General features: G+C 38.1%; 1 protein-coding gene across 4 annotated transcripts in view; it reads right to left on the reverse strand.

Annotated features, from left to right (window-relative positions):
- The window catches only part of VAV3 (vav guanine nucleotide exchange factor 3), a 148,619-nt gene that overhangs the window by 97,368 nt on the left and 37,129 nt on the right, over positions 1–14,122 (reverse strand). The gene's annotated exons all lie outside the window — the stretch shown is intronic.

The following is a 14,122-nucleotide window of genomic DNA, read 5'->3' on the forward strand; positions in this document are numbered from 1 at the left end:
AAAGGAAGGAAAATTACACGTTTACACAGGAGAATGACAAAGTAAAAACCACAGAAAAATATAACAAACTACAGCTTAAACTGAAGTTACAAAGTCTCCCTAGTGAATAATATTTCATAGGCAGATGAGCAAAACTAAGAATTAATGTTAGATTAATCCTGTGAAAGCAATATTTGGAGTTCATTTAAACCTCTGTGAAAATTAATGCCATAAAAAAATCTCATTTTGCCTTACAGCAAAGAATAATAAAAACAAATAAATATGCCATTAACATAATCAAAGATGGGGGCACATATTTCCCCTCTCAACAGAAGAAACGCAATATGGTCTAGAATATGCTTTAGAAACTGTGAATAAAAGTTGATTAAATAAATGACAGAATTAATTTAAAACTATTTCACGTTAATAAAAAGATCAGAAGGGAAAAAAGACTCCTTTAACAAGTCTTGGTGTTGCAGGGGCGTTCTGGTTTCCTTAGCAGACCAGTACCTGCCCCTGTGCACCTGCAAGAATCCCAGCACAGGGCTGCAAGGAGTGCTGAGCCACAGGAGACAAAATGCTGTGGGATTCAATGGCAAAATGATCTGTCCTGACACATGGGTGGGCATTGATTGCCAAAGTCACAAGAGGCTTAATGGTTCTCAAAACTAAGAGGGGTAAGTAAGTCTAGTGAATTGAATATCCCTTACTTGTTTCAACATGATATTTCAGAGCATACAAAAAAATCTCTTGCAAACTATTTCACCCACGCAGACCTTTTTCCTTAGAGGGATTCTCACTTATCTAGCATAATCAAACCCAGTAGACATATGGCTTACACTTCACAGCTAATTACAGCTTCTTCAAGATAACAGAAAAAAAAGAAAAAGAAGGAAAGGAGAAAAAAAAAAAAACGCTGTACAAATAAAATTACAAATTTTAGGTAGGTAACTAGCAAACATTGTTTCCAAAGTGTACTGCCAAGTTACATTTTAGAGCTATCAATATGAACACAAACAAAAGCAAGATTTATACATAAGAGGAATAGAAAAACTTTTTCAGGAACTGATGTGAAAACTTGGAGGGGGGCAGGCACGATGACACCAACACACACTGGGGAAGCCAGAGAAGCATTTACCAGAACACGTGCAGAGAAGGATAGAGAAAGGAACTGTATGACTAGAGACAACAGAATCCTCCCTGCTCTTAGAACAGAAACCATTAAGCATTCCAGTCTTTAGTAAAGATTAGAACACAGATTCAACTTCTACAGAATAAAAGGTAATGCTTACCCATTGAACCACTCCTATTAAACCACAGCTTAAAACAGCACTGTCAAGAAACAGAACAATGTCTATAGAGAGGCATTTTTCTTGCAGTTGTGGTTTCTCTAAATTCTGAGAAAATGTCAAGAATACTTACACCAGTAATCACACATGGAATTACCACTTCTGGTCAACACACTATTCCAATATCACATAAGTGTAAATGTATTTGCTCCAACAAAAGGTGGGGCAAAGCAAGATTCTCCTTCCACTTGGAATTTCAGTTCTTTGATTCTGAGACACTACAGAAACAACTAAGAGTTCCCAAATTTCAAGGTCCATGGGGATGACTGCAGTTATGTTTGGGCTGAGTTGTCTGATAAACAGAATTTCAATGGTCATTCAGCAAAGCAAATTAATGCAGTAAAATATCTGATTTTCAATAACTGACAAAAGAAAGACTTGGGAGTTTTCCAGAACAGTGATGGTTTGAAGCCCTATACAGTTGATATGAGGGATCCTATAACATTGTGCAATTCTGAACTCCAAAACTACAATGTACTATACACATTAAAGTCCCTAACATGCAATTTAGTACTTTGCAAGTGCTTTTTTTGTTTTACTCTCTTCCTTTCAGCAGAGCTTTAATCCCTTGTATGCATTTAACCCTAAATGATTACCCAGCTCTTTTCTAAAGCAAGGACTCTGCAGATGGTCCTGTACTTTGAATGAGCCTTAACTGGATTTTAGTTTAAGTGCAAAAGTAGCACTTCTTGCTTGTACAAAGTCCAGAACAACAGGGATTGCATGCCTGGTGTTGCTCTGCAACCAACAAGTGTACAAAGGGCTGCAGAGCTTTGCACACACGCTACCACCAGGAACAGTCAGTAAAAAACAGGTATTCAGTAAAGATTCCTAATTTACATTCTGGCCAGCTACAATACACAATAAAAGAAACATTTATACTCCACAACATCCCACAATGACTACATTCCTCCACACTGATAAGCACAATAACTCTGTGGTTGGCCTGCAAGGAACCTGACCCAGGGAGATATTAGCAAGAGGCTGCCAGGCATAAAAGGAAGCCTCACTGCACCCACCCCAGTACAGCTCCTTTGCATTGCCTAACACCATGAGACAGAGGTTAAGCAGGTCTTTAGAAGTCACATCAAAGTCACATTCAGTTCAAGAAGATGCCAACATCCAAGTTTGTTTTTCAGTACATAGGCAGTTTATGCAAAATATGACACAAATGTAAATCTACAGCACTGGAAGAGGAAGCACACCTCAGCCCACACCCTGCTGAGTGGCTCTGCTCCTCATTCATGTTTCCAGGCACTGATGGCAAGAGCAATGGTCTCACACTGTACATCATTAACTCTTTACTTCATTAGGAACTCAAACAGTTTTTTGGGGTTTTTGGGGTTTTTTTGCTTCATATTTATTATTATGGCTTGACTTTACTTACAGTAGTAGATCAGACTCTCCAGTTTATATAAAAACTTTAATATGCCTTGCCAAAACATCGTTTTGTAATTTCCTGCAGTCATACTCTTCAGTTAATCACATCAGATATTCCTGTGCCTGCTTACAGCAGCAGTACACTAGAGGGACTATTTTACAACTTTCCATAGCACTAGTGTGTCCGAGTTAAAAATGTCCCTTTATAAAGTATTCTAGTGGTGTCTCTTTTTAATCTTGTTTCTTTAAAAAGAACTTGCAAATCATGCAGCTAAAGAACAGATTAGGTACATTTTAAGAGTACTTTTCCGCTTTTAGAAGGAACAGAAATAAATGATTTTGCAACTCACTGTCTCACCAAACAAGCAATAATTCTGTGCTACTGACAGCTGCTGTAAGAACTATGCCCATATTTGTATTTCTGATATTTACCTAAGCTGAAAATGTTAAGTGATCAACAAATATTGATGGCATTAGTTTCATAGCTTATGCCAATAAAACCTAGAAAGACTCACTTGTGATTAGATCATCAAAGCAGTTGCTTTCATGCAGTCACTTAAATCAGCTCGATGGTAAAAGAGCTCTGGGCAGATCATGAAAAATAAAAAGCCAATGCATATAGAAATCCAATGTTTCTGGAGAACACAATGTCATACATTCTCTGCAACATGGAGTGAGGCTCTTAAGAGGCCAATTTGAAGTGCCACATATCCAAGACATTTTAAAGGCAGAACTGCTGGTCATGCCTGCACGCCGAGTTCTAATGAAGCTGTTTTCACTCATTCACCAGACTGGTGAGGAGGAGGGGAAAGAGAAACATCATTTTGTGTCTCTGTCACCCAGAGATAAGATGAAAATGCTATACATAAATATATTCTCAAATTACTTACATTAAGAAAGGTTTATCTTTTGCTACTCTAGTGTTTACCAGGCTCTGGACAACCCTAGATCAATACTTCATTTGGCACAGAGAAGGGTGGAGGGCAGTTGAAATATATATATATTAATGTGTGTTAATATTGTACACTAATCCATCACTAACCTTTGAACCAAAAGACCTCTAGGAACTGCTACATTTCCACTTTACTTGGTTAACAGATTTTTTAAAAAAGAAAAAAGCCCAAACACTAAGCCAGACAGCTTCAGGATGATTACACAGCTGCTGATCTAATGAGCATATTATTCCAAGTAAAGCGTGTTCATAAGTTAAATTTAACATTTTCTCTCCATCTGCCTTGCTCGGGTACCGTGTTAGTAGTCTGTCTTGGTTCAGGTTAATTTTAATCAAACCACAAGCCTCTAGGGAAAGAAAAAGGATGAGGGCTTTTCTAAAATGCAAAATTAATGAAAACTCCTTAAAATGAAAGCAAAGAAGGGGAGGGAAGAAAAAAGCCAAAAAGAACCAAGAGGGAGAATAAAAAACCTGACCTAAAAGCAAACCTTTGTTTCACATACTGGCATCTCTAACAGGCCCTTAAAAACAAAAACAAATTTCAAATGCCAGCTATGCAAATATGCCTCTACTAAATACTGTTGTGGCATGCACTGAGTTATCAAAGCCATACAGACACAAAGATGTGAAAGACAATTTACAGCCTTGGCACCTGCACCAACACCTCCTTAGGAACAGGACAGACTGCAGATCTCCAGCAGGTAGAAATGTCATGATCTGTGTTTCATTACACACAGCTTCTTCACATTCCTAATTTTCACCTCATTCAGATAATGAAATCCAGGCTTTAGGTGTAGCACACTGATAGGTGCAATCCAAAGGAAAGGCACAAATTTACTGGGTTAATAATCACCAGCTGTGGGATGCTGCCTCACTGACATCACCTTCAGCCATCCCGATTCTGGCTCTCTCATTGTCCGTATCCATTCTTCTCTTTCCACCAAACTACACCCTAAGGAAACACATCTGAGGACTACTTCATCCCTCTTTCCCATCAAGGTTTAGCGCTGGCATTGGAGCAGTAAGGAAAATAGCCTGACTGTCCCAGAGAACCACGGCAGGGAAATTCACAACCCCGAGCCAAGTCTTTGTGAGTGACAGGAGCCTGCCAGCAACTGCGAAAAAAAAAGGCTTGAAACCAGGTGCCAAATGCTTTCATGCAGAGGCAGCAAGGGTACGATTGCTGTAAAAGCTGGTTTTGGCAGTCATGCACGTTTCCTCTGAGCACTGAGCCCCAGCTGCCAGAGAGCTCAGAGGTGCTGCTGTGCTGCAGAGGGAAGCCTGGCTGGCTCTGGGCATGCAGACCTTCATACCCTACACACATGGCCCTAGGAAAGTCTCATCTCAGATGCATTCTCTCTAGTGTTAGTGTCTCCATTATAAAGTGGCAGGAAAGTTTCTCCATAGTGGGGGTGGGGGGGAAAAAAAGACAAAAGAAACCTCCTGGGTGTTGCCGATCTGTTCGTAGATAAGCTAAATGCAGAGATGCAAACCGCTGGGACTTCAAAAGCCCCGGGGAATCAACAGCTACAGAACATGCAACTTTATCTCCAAAGTCTTCTAAGAAGGAGAGAGGTGAGACGAGCATTTTGAAGCCAGGAAAGCAGGCAAAGCTTCAAGAACACAATTTTTACAAACCACTCAAAAATATGAGGACAGATGACCTGATGTCCAAACGGACAGGTCGATGCTAAGAATATTTACCCCCTTTTGCACACTGAACATTTTACTCCTTTTACCAGAAGTGATAATTCTGATCATGCAAACTCTGCAACTAGAACAATGGGATTGGCTGACAGAACTGCACACTTGAATCTTAAACATTAAAGCATGAAAAAGCAAAATCAAATGCTCCCTGGGAATCTGTAAAACTCAATACCATGTTATTAGAACTATAATGAGCAAGTCTTGACTAATCAATATCCAACAATGGACACAAATGTATGTGTACTTTTTAAAATTGTGCTTAAAACCCCATTTTTCAAAGTTTAGGTCTCTGACAAGGCTACAGTCTCTAGTCCAAAAGCAGGAGAGGTTCCCTAGATGGCTCTGTTCTTACAGGGAAATGAAAAAGTTTAAATTGCACAGGCAGCACAGTCCTGCTCATCCCTTGGTTCATTTTGTCCGAAAGGCCAAGAGACTCCCTAACGCAAGCATGAGCAGCTGCTTCCTGTCTACAGCTCGTGGTTTTGATTCTTTGAATACCTTCCAGCCCTCACTATGCCTTCTGGGGCGCTAAGTTTGGGGCTGGTTTTTTGGCTGGGTTTGGGATTTTTTTTTTTTTTCCTTTTTCTTTTTTTTTAAGATGCTGCTTAAAGAATGACAACCTTACTTTAAGCATTGCTGTGTTATACACACTGCAACTAACAGCATAAGCGCAGGCTGCCTTAAAGCATTGTGCTCTTCTAAACATGGAATTGGAGTTTGTCCTTTCTGGTGCATGTACTACATTTCAGGTTTTGCATGGAGGAAGAAAGAATACCAAAGGATATTCCTGGGACAGTACTGCAAAACCTATCTACTATTAAGTCATTCCAGTTCCCTTCAGAATAAACACTACAGGATAACCTATACTTAGAAACGCATCTTCGAGCTGTATTCAACTTTGATCAGATGCTTGTTTTTAATGCTTTTTGAAAACTTACTGATGATACTATACTTTTTTTCCGTATTTTATATAGGTCATAACCATAATCAATTATGAAAGAAATGGCTTTTCCCTGCATTTTAAACAGAATATTTTAATACAAGTTCTTTTCTTACCTAAATGTAAGCATTCCTTTTAAAACCACTAAAGACTGAACGGGGAGACTATCAAAGGTGTTCAGACTTTGATAATGGGGACATGTAGGGTTTTTTTAAATAGGAAAGGATGTAAATCAGTGCTGTGTGTTTTCCAAAGTTACATTTCTTTTGCCCCTGCCCTTTGACAGACTTCAGGTGACTATTTTTACATGTTTCAAAAAGAACAAGCAAATTCTCTAAACTGCAACCACCCATTTGTACACTTTGTATATACATTCTGAGTGTCCATGACCTTGGATGTTTAAAATTGGCATACAGATATTTTAGAAGGAAATTAGTGCTTACATATTCATTATTGATTGCACCTCCAACACTGTTTTAGATATTCATCCTGCAGTTTAAATGGCATGTGGTTTCCTCACTCCCACTGTTTTATTTCACTTTAATATTTAAACAGATTTTTTGTCAATTTTGACCCTTGCAAGAACAACACTCAGAGGAGGCTGTGCAATGGAGTTTTTCTTCTTCTCTTGTGCGAAAAGCATAGGAAGAGGTTTTTTTCCTGTCTTGGGTGACCCAGTCACTGCCACACTTCTCCCTTTTCTGAGTTTACTTTAACCATTGACCACACGAATTTAACTAGTGCGTGGCTTTGCTTAGTGGTACCAAGTCACACCCAAACCATTAATTGAATTTACTCCAGTACACAAGCAATGAAGATAGGAATATTTAGTAGGCATAAATACACACAGCCTATCTCCTTATACTCTGCAAGAAAAAAAACTTCCCTGCTACAGTGCAAAGGGAAGTGAGCTGTTCTCTTTGCTGCAGTCGCTCTCCAGCTCTCACAGTGGCTCACAAAAGCCCACAGCACCCTTTCAGGCCTCACACTCTTAGGAGATCTCTCTACCAGAAGAGACAAGGGATTAGATCAGCCCAAAAGAAAAGCACCTGCCTCCAACACTACAAAAAGATACATAGTAAACAGGATGGCATAACTCTGACATTTCAGTGTCTTCCATTCATTTTAAAAATCATCAGCTTTGATATGGAATTAAAAACATTTGAACTTGGGGGGACATTCTGCAACGGAAGTGGCACTGTCATCTTCTATTATTGAAACTTGGTGAGAGCAGTGGTTTGGTTTTTTCCTTAATCATATGTTCACTTAGATTTAAAAAAAAAAAAAAACCTAAGTACAAATGCAGTTGTGGAAGAAAATATGCAGAAAAATACATTCCCATCATGTTTCTACCCAATTCTCCTTGAGCTGGATCCTTATACTGAAAATTACAAAACAAAAATGAGAAAAACTAACTTGCTACTTTTATTTTTTACTGTCTAATTACTGTTTTATTACCTTGAACATGCAGCAGCTTGCAGGCTGTATTATCTATTTGTTACACTTCCAAAATGCCACTGCAGAACTAAAGAGAAAGTGGGATTAACTGCTTTCTTTTTTTAATATGTTCCTTTAAATGTTCTTTAGCTTTCATTTGTCTGGACCTTGAAAAGAACATAAACTGTGTGATGGGGATCATTGTACATATATTTTAGATGTAGATACTGTGATAAACAAGAGTAAACCAGGAGATACCTATTATTAACCGTATAGTCACATTTACCAGTAAGATGTCGCTTGGAATTTCACCAGCTCTGCTGACTACAGAAACTTTTGTCCTCTACTTTGTGCTCTTCACCTGCTGTTCTAACCCGACTCTATGGTCGTGTCATAAACTACATTTGAGAAGCGATAAGAACAGACACAGGAAGGGATAGATTTCTTAGCACGTGATTCTGAAGGGCAGGTAAGGTTGGCTGTTTATTTCCCAGCTCTGCCACTTCAAGAGACATTCTGCCATGGCAGAGGCAGTAATCTCTGACATTAATATTGCCTCTTGAAGCACACAGGACTGTAGCTAACTTTGCTCTATGGGGTTTATAGACATTTCCAAATATTTATTATGGAATTGTGCTTAAAAACATTTGCCAAAGAGCACAGGACTGAACACATCCCAGACTGGCAGCAAGTCAAAAAACTTCATCTCAGGCCAACTTCATTTGCCACTACTTATGATTAAAACACCAGTAGCACATACGAGTGCAATGAAACTCTTGACATGAATTTAGTTGGGCATTTCAGTTCAATACAGTGAGTCCAAGTCAATCCCACTATCCCAAGCATTAGTCCTGCTCCAGTCAATCTCAGCAATAGCCTACAGTGAACAAATGCAAGAGCCAAATGCAGGCAAGCAGATACACCTAGAAAACACACCAGAAAAGGTCATGCTTTGTGAAAAACAAAGGCTCCCACATCATTTGTAGTCAATGCAGAAAGGCATTTTAAGGAAATAAAATTCAGAAAAAATACATTGCAATTAACCAACACTGCATAAGTTTTATCAAGCATACAACATGAAAGATAAATTTTGTCTGATACAAACATTCTTCTAGCATTTTGGCATAGATGTTATGGTCTCAATGAAAGGCACTGTTTGTGCTAGAGTGTTACATTGTTATGGATCAAATGTCACTGGGAGGATTTCAAATTGAAAGTTGCAATTCATATCCAGCAGTAATCTGAATTACACATCTACCTTCTTCATTTTTTTATATCAAACTTCAAAGCTAAAACCAAGATCAAAATATATACAAGCTGATGAACATTAAATTGAGTGAAACAGCCTCAGTGCTGAATTTTTTGAAAGCTATTCAGCATTACAACTTGTAATTTTATCCCAAACTACCTGTAATGTTTCTTAAAATTGTGTTCCTCAATGTATCTTCCTTTTTACTTGGCAGGCACTAGTTTTACTGCTCACAGGTATTTCCAACAGCACAAAAATTCCCTTACTGCATTCATATCAAAAACAGTAGCAATGAAACAGCATCAAAACCAGCTCAACTGAGGCAGATGCATGAAATATAATCTTCAGACAACAGCAAAGTCAGATTAGGAGAGACAGAAGTCTCTGGAAATAAGAGTGATTATAAACAGAAATAACAGGCGAAAGATGTGAGAAAGTTGAAAGAAAGAGAATGAGGCAATAGAGGAAGAGGAAAAATATAATTCAAAAGACTTAATGTAGTCAGCTTCTGAAGGGGTTTGACATTACTGCTGTTTAAGGATAATACAGCCATTAAAATCACTTTCATCCAATACTTTTACACTGTAGCCTATAGAGAAATGTGATAAGACCTGCATCAAAAAAATTATAATTATTGATTTTATATCAAGATAAAGGTCTAGTTGTTTGTCCAAATAAAGTGTTACATCTATAACAAACAGGCCAGGTTACTGCCAGACAAGTTTAAGTTTTCGGTGGATTTTTGATTACTGATGTACTTTGGTTTCTCACTGTCTGACACTCGGAACATGCACCACACAGTCTCCATCTTCAGAACAACTCCTACTACAGCTCATTAAGATCCTACAGAGCAGGCAAGGAAAACGGCTTCTGATGGGATTCTCTGCCTTGCTAGTTCAGGGCTCCTCTGTCTGTGAGAAGCTGCACACAAAGGGCACTTTTTTCCCTTAAGACTTTAGTCTGCCAAGTGAACTAAGATGGATCAGTTTAAAGCCATCATAAGGTCTGAGGCACCCTGTCAGATGGATTCTTTCCTACTAGCCAAATAGCTTTGAAACCAAGGTACAAGGTCACAACATGCTTGAGAGCACTGACTTGGCTTTTAACATTTTACCTTACACTATCAAACAAATTTATGACTGAATTCCCCTTCATAGCCAGAGTTCTACACTTGCAGACAAGCAAATAAGCAGTCATTACTCTGGTACCACACCTACCAAAATAACCAATTTCACTGCCTGAGCAAATTGTTGTCAACATGTACACAAAGAGCAGAACAAGAAAGAGTTCATGTCAGTAAATTTAGATTACAAGCGTCATGTGTTTCATGGTATTAGAGGACTGATTTCTTTTTCCAAAAAGTCTCATAAATTAGCATAGAAAGCACCTCAATTTCTCCATGAGCCTATATTACTTTTACTTGACAAAAAAAAAAACTTTCCATCAAATGCATCTGAAAACAACTGCACCTAAACCAGCATCTGTATTCATTTTCCATGTCTGGGCAATGACTTGGAAAATAATTCAGCTTTTTAGGTTTTCATTTTCAATAGAGAAATGCAATAAAGCATCTTTCATGACTCCCAGAAAAATATATCTAAGGAGAAAAAAAAAGTCTATGCTCAGTAACTTATGCTCACTTTCCTAAAGGAGACACATCTTTTCATTTTGTCACAGCCAGAAACATCCTGACAACATTCTCTATTGGTTTATTTGCACATACTCCATCTAAATCAACAGTAGGAGATGAAGACCTGTCTTTCAGACCTTTCTATGCCTCAGACAGCTCACACTGCCAGCACTACTCTGCGTCTCTGCTTCTGCAAACACACACCAGCAGAAATGCCCTATAAAAGCATGAACACACGATAGAGCACATTGCACATCACTGCCTTGCGTGGCATTTTTTGGATCAGCCCAGAGCTGTGTATTGGCACAAGACTCTTGCTGTTTTCAGTGTAGCATTTACTCTGCCAAAATCTTGCTCAGCTTCTGGAGTTCATAATTGCAGCTTCTAAAAAGAGCTATTTCTCAAATATTTTTTACTGCCTTGCTTTTCTGACATAAGCCTTTTTTTCTGGATTCAGGCACCCCAAGTAGTTTTTAGTCATATTTGCAAGTACTGATTTGGTAAGAAATAGAAAGCTAAGCCGTCCTCTCAATATTCTTTATTTCAGATTTAAATGAGGAATCAATTAACTTCATCTTGGAATTTGATAAATGAACTCTGAGACATTCAGGAAAAGCAAATCTGATACAGGTCCCCATTTCTGATTTCTTGAGACATCTCATATATGCAGATACTAATCCAAATACATTACAGAACAATACACGAAGTATAAACATTAATACATAAATAATCTTGCCTAAACACTTGTCTGTTGCATTACAACAGACAACTGACTACTGCTTAATGTCAACTTTCTTCAAGAAAATATGGGTCTAAATAAAACCATACAGCTTAGTTGAAACTTCCTTTTAACAGTTTCCAAATAAACAACAGTATCTTATTGCTTGTAAATCCTGAAGCAATTTTACTGAACAACTGCTATCAAAATTCTAAGCTCCTTCTCACAACTTCATCTTTAGAGTGGGGGAGCATGGGAGGGGGGGTTCCACTTACACAAAGGAAATAAAACTTAATCAAAATATCAGTGCTAAGAACTTTTTTTTTCCTGAGTTTTTGGTGATGCAAGGCAACAAAGACTGTTCTCACTCTACAGTGAGAACATACAAAAATATGCTCTGAATAAAGTGCAAGAGAAAGCAAACAAAACCAAATGGAATATTTCTTCTTTAGAAAAGAAAAATTAAGGAGGAGGCTCTCATATTCAGGTTCTAAAAAATTACAGGAATCTCAACAGAGCCATAGTCCTCCCTCTGATGAGTAGGGGGTACTTGTCTGCTATGCAGAAAAATCTGAAGGTGTATGTAAATAAGCACATGAATAATAGGACTAGTCTTCTAACAAAACCAAGAGACAAAAAAAAACCTCCAGAAACAAGCCTGAAATGCATAAATGAAAAAGGCCCAAGAAGCATTGCTGGGATGGGGACGTAGACCAGACTGCAGGGCAGAGTGGTGAGAAAGGCAAAGAATGCAGGCAGCAAAGGAGTCATGGCAGTGATGAAGAGTAAACAGTAACTAACCACAGAAAATTAGTTTAAACGTTAAGTGATGAAAGCCTAAGTAGGAACGATCAGAGATTGCATTCTTTAGGTGGCAGGCAAGGGTGAGCACAGGGCAGCACCAAGAGGCAATCGTGGAAGAAGGAAACAGCAGTTCTGCTGCCCAGAGCCTGTGCTCAGAGCACTCTGCTACTTGCTGTGGTTATAGCTTTGCTAACCTGAAGTCTGAAAGTGGCACCTTTTTCTAGTATTCAGCAGACTGCTCAGGTCACAGGTGGTTTAGTCACTTCCATAAGAGAAACAGACATAAGCAATTACCTAAAAGCCCCACAATTTGAATAGTAATATTCTCATGCACTCCTATTTAACTCTGTATCCAGCATATCCAGCATCAGCATGGTTAATCTAATTAATAATACACACAAAGGCAAGATTTAAAATCAGCTTGGTTGTGACTCCTACAAATTCCAAATTCATGCCACCCAGTTGTGGGTGGCAAGCTTTAATCAAAAAAAAAAAAAAAAAAAAAAAAAAAGAGTAAATGTGAATTACTTTGTAAAAGTTCCAAAATCTAAGTACCTGTTATGCTCAAGTTCTTTCACTAACTTTTGGCTAGATGCTTGCAAGATTTAGGAAAACTACTTTATTTCCTATGTTCTGAAAAAGATATTAATTTGTATTCCAATTTGTTTAATTTTATAAGGAAATGTACAGAGAAAGAGAGACTTTATTGATCATTTTATATCAGATGTCTGGTCTGGAATCCACTTTTTCCATGACAAAACAATATGATAAAATGTGTTCGTAATATTAATATAAATAAAAATATTTATCCTAAATTAAAGCAACTTTGTATTAATTTGACCAGGAAAAACCTGTTTGGTTTCTAATATGGTGTGATCATGCTTTTAACAAATACGCTTTTGCCACAAAATATGCAACAGAAAAACCATCTTATATCCAGCCTCTAAGTTAGCATATACAAAAATGTAGACCTCGCCACTTTGAAAAGTGTATGATGACATTTCTAATCAGGTGGTTTAAGGACTTTCATTAACTTCAGTGAGCTAATGGAACTTCAAGTTTCCTAATGAAATTTGTTTACTAAAAGCTAGATTGTTTCTCACAGATCACAGACTGTGTCCAACCACTGTTTAATGTCCTCAGTTGGTTTCAGCTTTCCTTTTAGCTAGCTGAAAAACTCTAAGGGAGGTCCTCCCCAAATCAAAACACTAAAACTCACTCTCAGAATAAACCCAGAACTACATCACTCAATATATAAGTTTTGTGAGAGGCTGCCATATACACAAATGCTTAAATCTTAACAGATGTTTATGTTATATACATATAGTACTGTTCAAATAAGTTGGTGGTGACCAAAACATATTATAAAACCATAATTGCAACAGCCAAGTAAATAATCTTAAAAATGTGCAGAGCTATTCTTGGCTAGCCACTTGTTTCAAACACCTATGAATTTATTACTTATTATCTAAGTGAGGAAAGCATTTGAAAGAAAACTTAAAGGTAAAATAGATATTAAGAAATTAGGTCCTGCTCCTTGTTCTGCTGCTTTTGAAGGCATGAATACATCCCAGGGGATCATTCCACTGCATGGCAACTACAACCCTTTATCAGGACTTTGATAGTGATAATATTTAGACAAGTTAAGTCAACTGTTCGGACAGGGCTGCCACAAGCTTAGCATCGTACCCCTTCCTCATGCCATGTTTTCTTCTCCAAGGCTTCTGTCACCTCCTAGTTATCTCCCCAAGCTCAGACACAACTCTCAAGGTATATTCAGGTGCAGCAGTTAGAGAGCACACAGCTGGGCTCATACCACTCAGGAAGATAATTCTATTTTTGTCTATCACTGGGGGAGGAAGAAGCTACATTAGGCCCCACTGAGTCACTGTGCACTCAAGAAAATCTCTTTAAAATGTGCTGTGAGTTTTGGGCAACAGCGAAGGCTGAATGGGAATTAGTGTAATACTCCCCAAC

The sequence above is a fragment of the Taeniopygia guttata genome, chromosome 8 (assembly GCF_048771995.1).
Source record: "Taeniopygia guttata chromosome 8, bTaeGut7.mat, whole genome shotgun sequence".
Taxonomy (NCBI): domain Eukaryota; kingdom Metazoa; phylum Chordata; class Aves; order Passeriformes; family Estrildidae; genus Taeniopygia; species Taeniopygia guttata.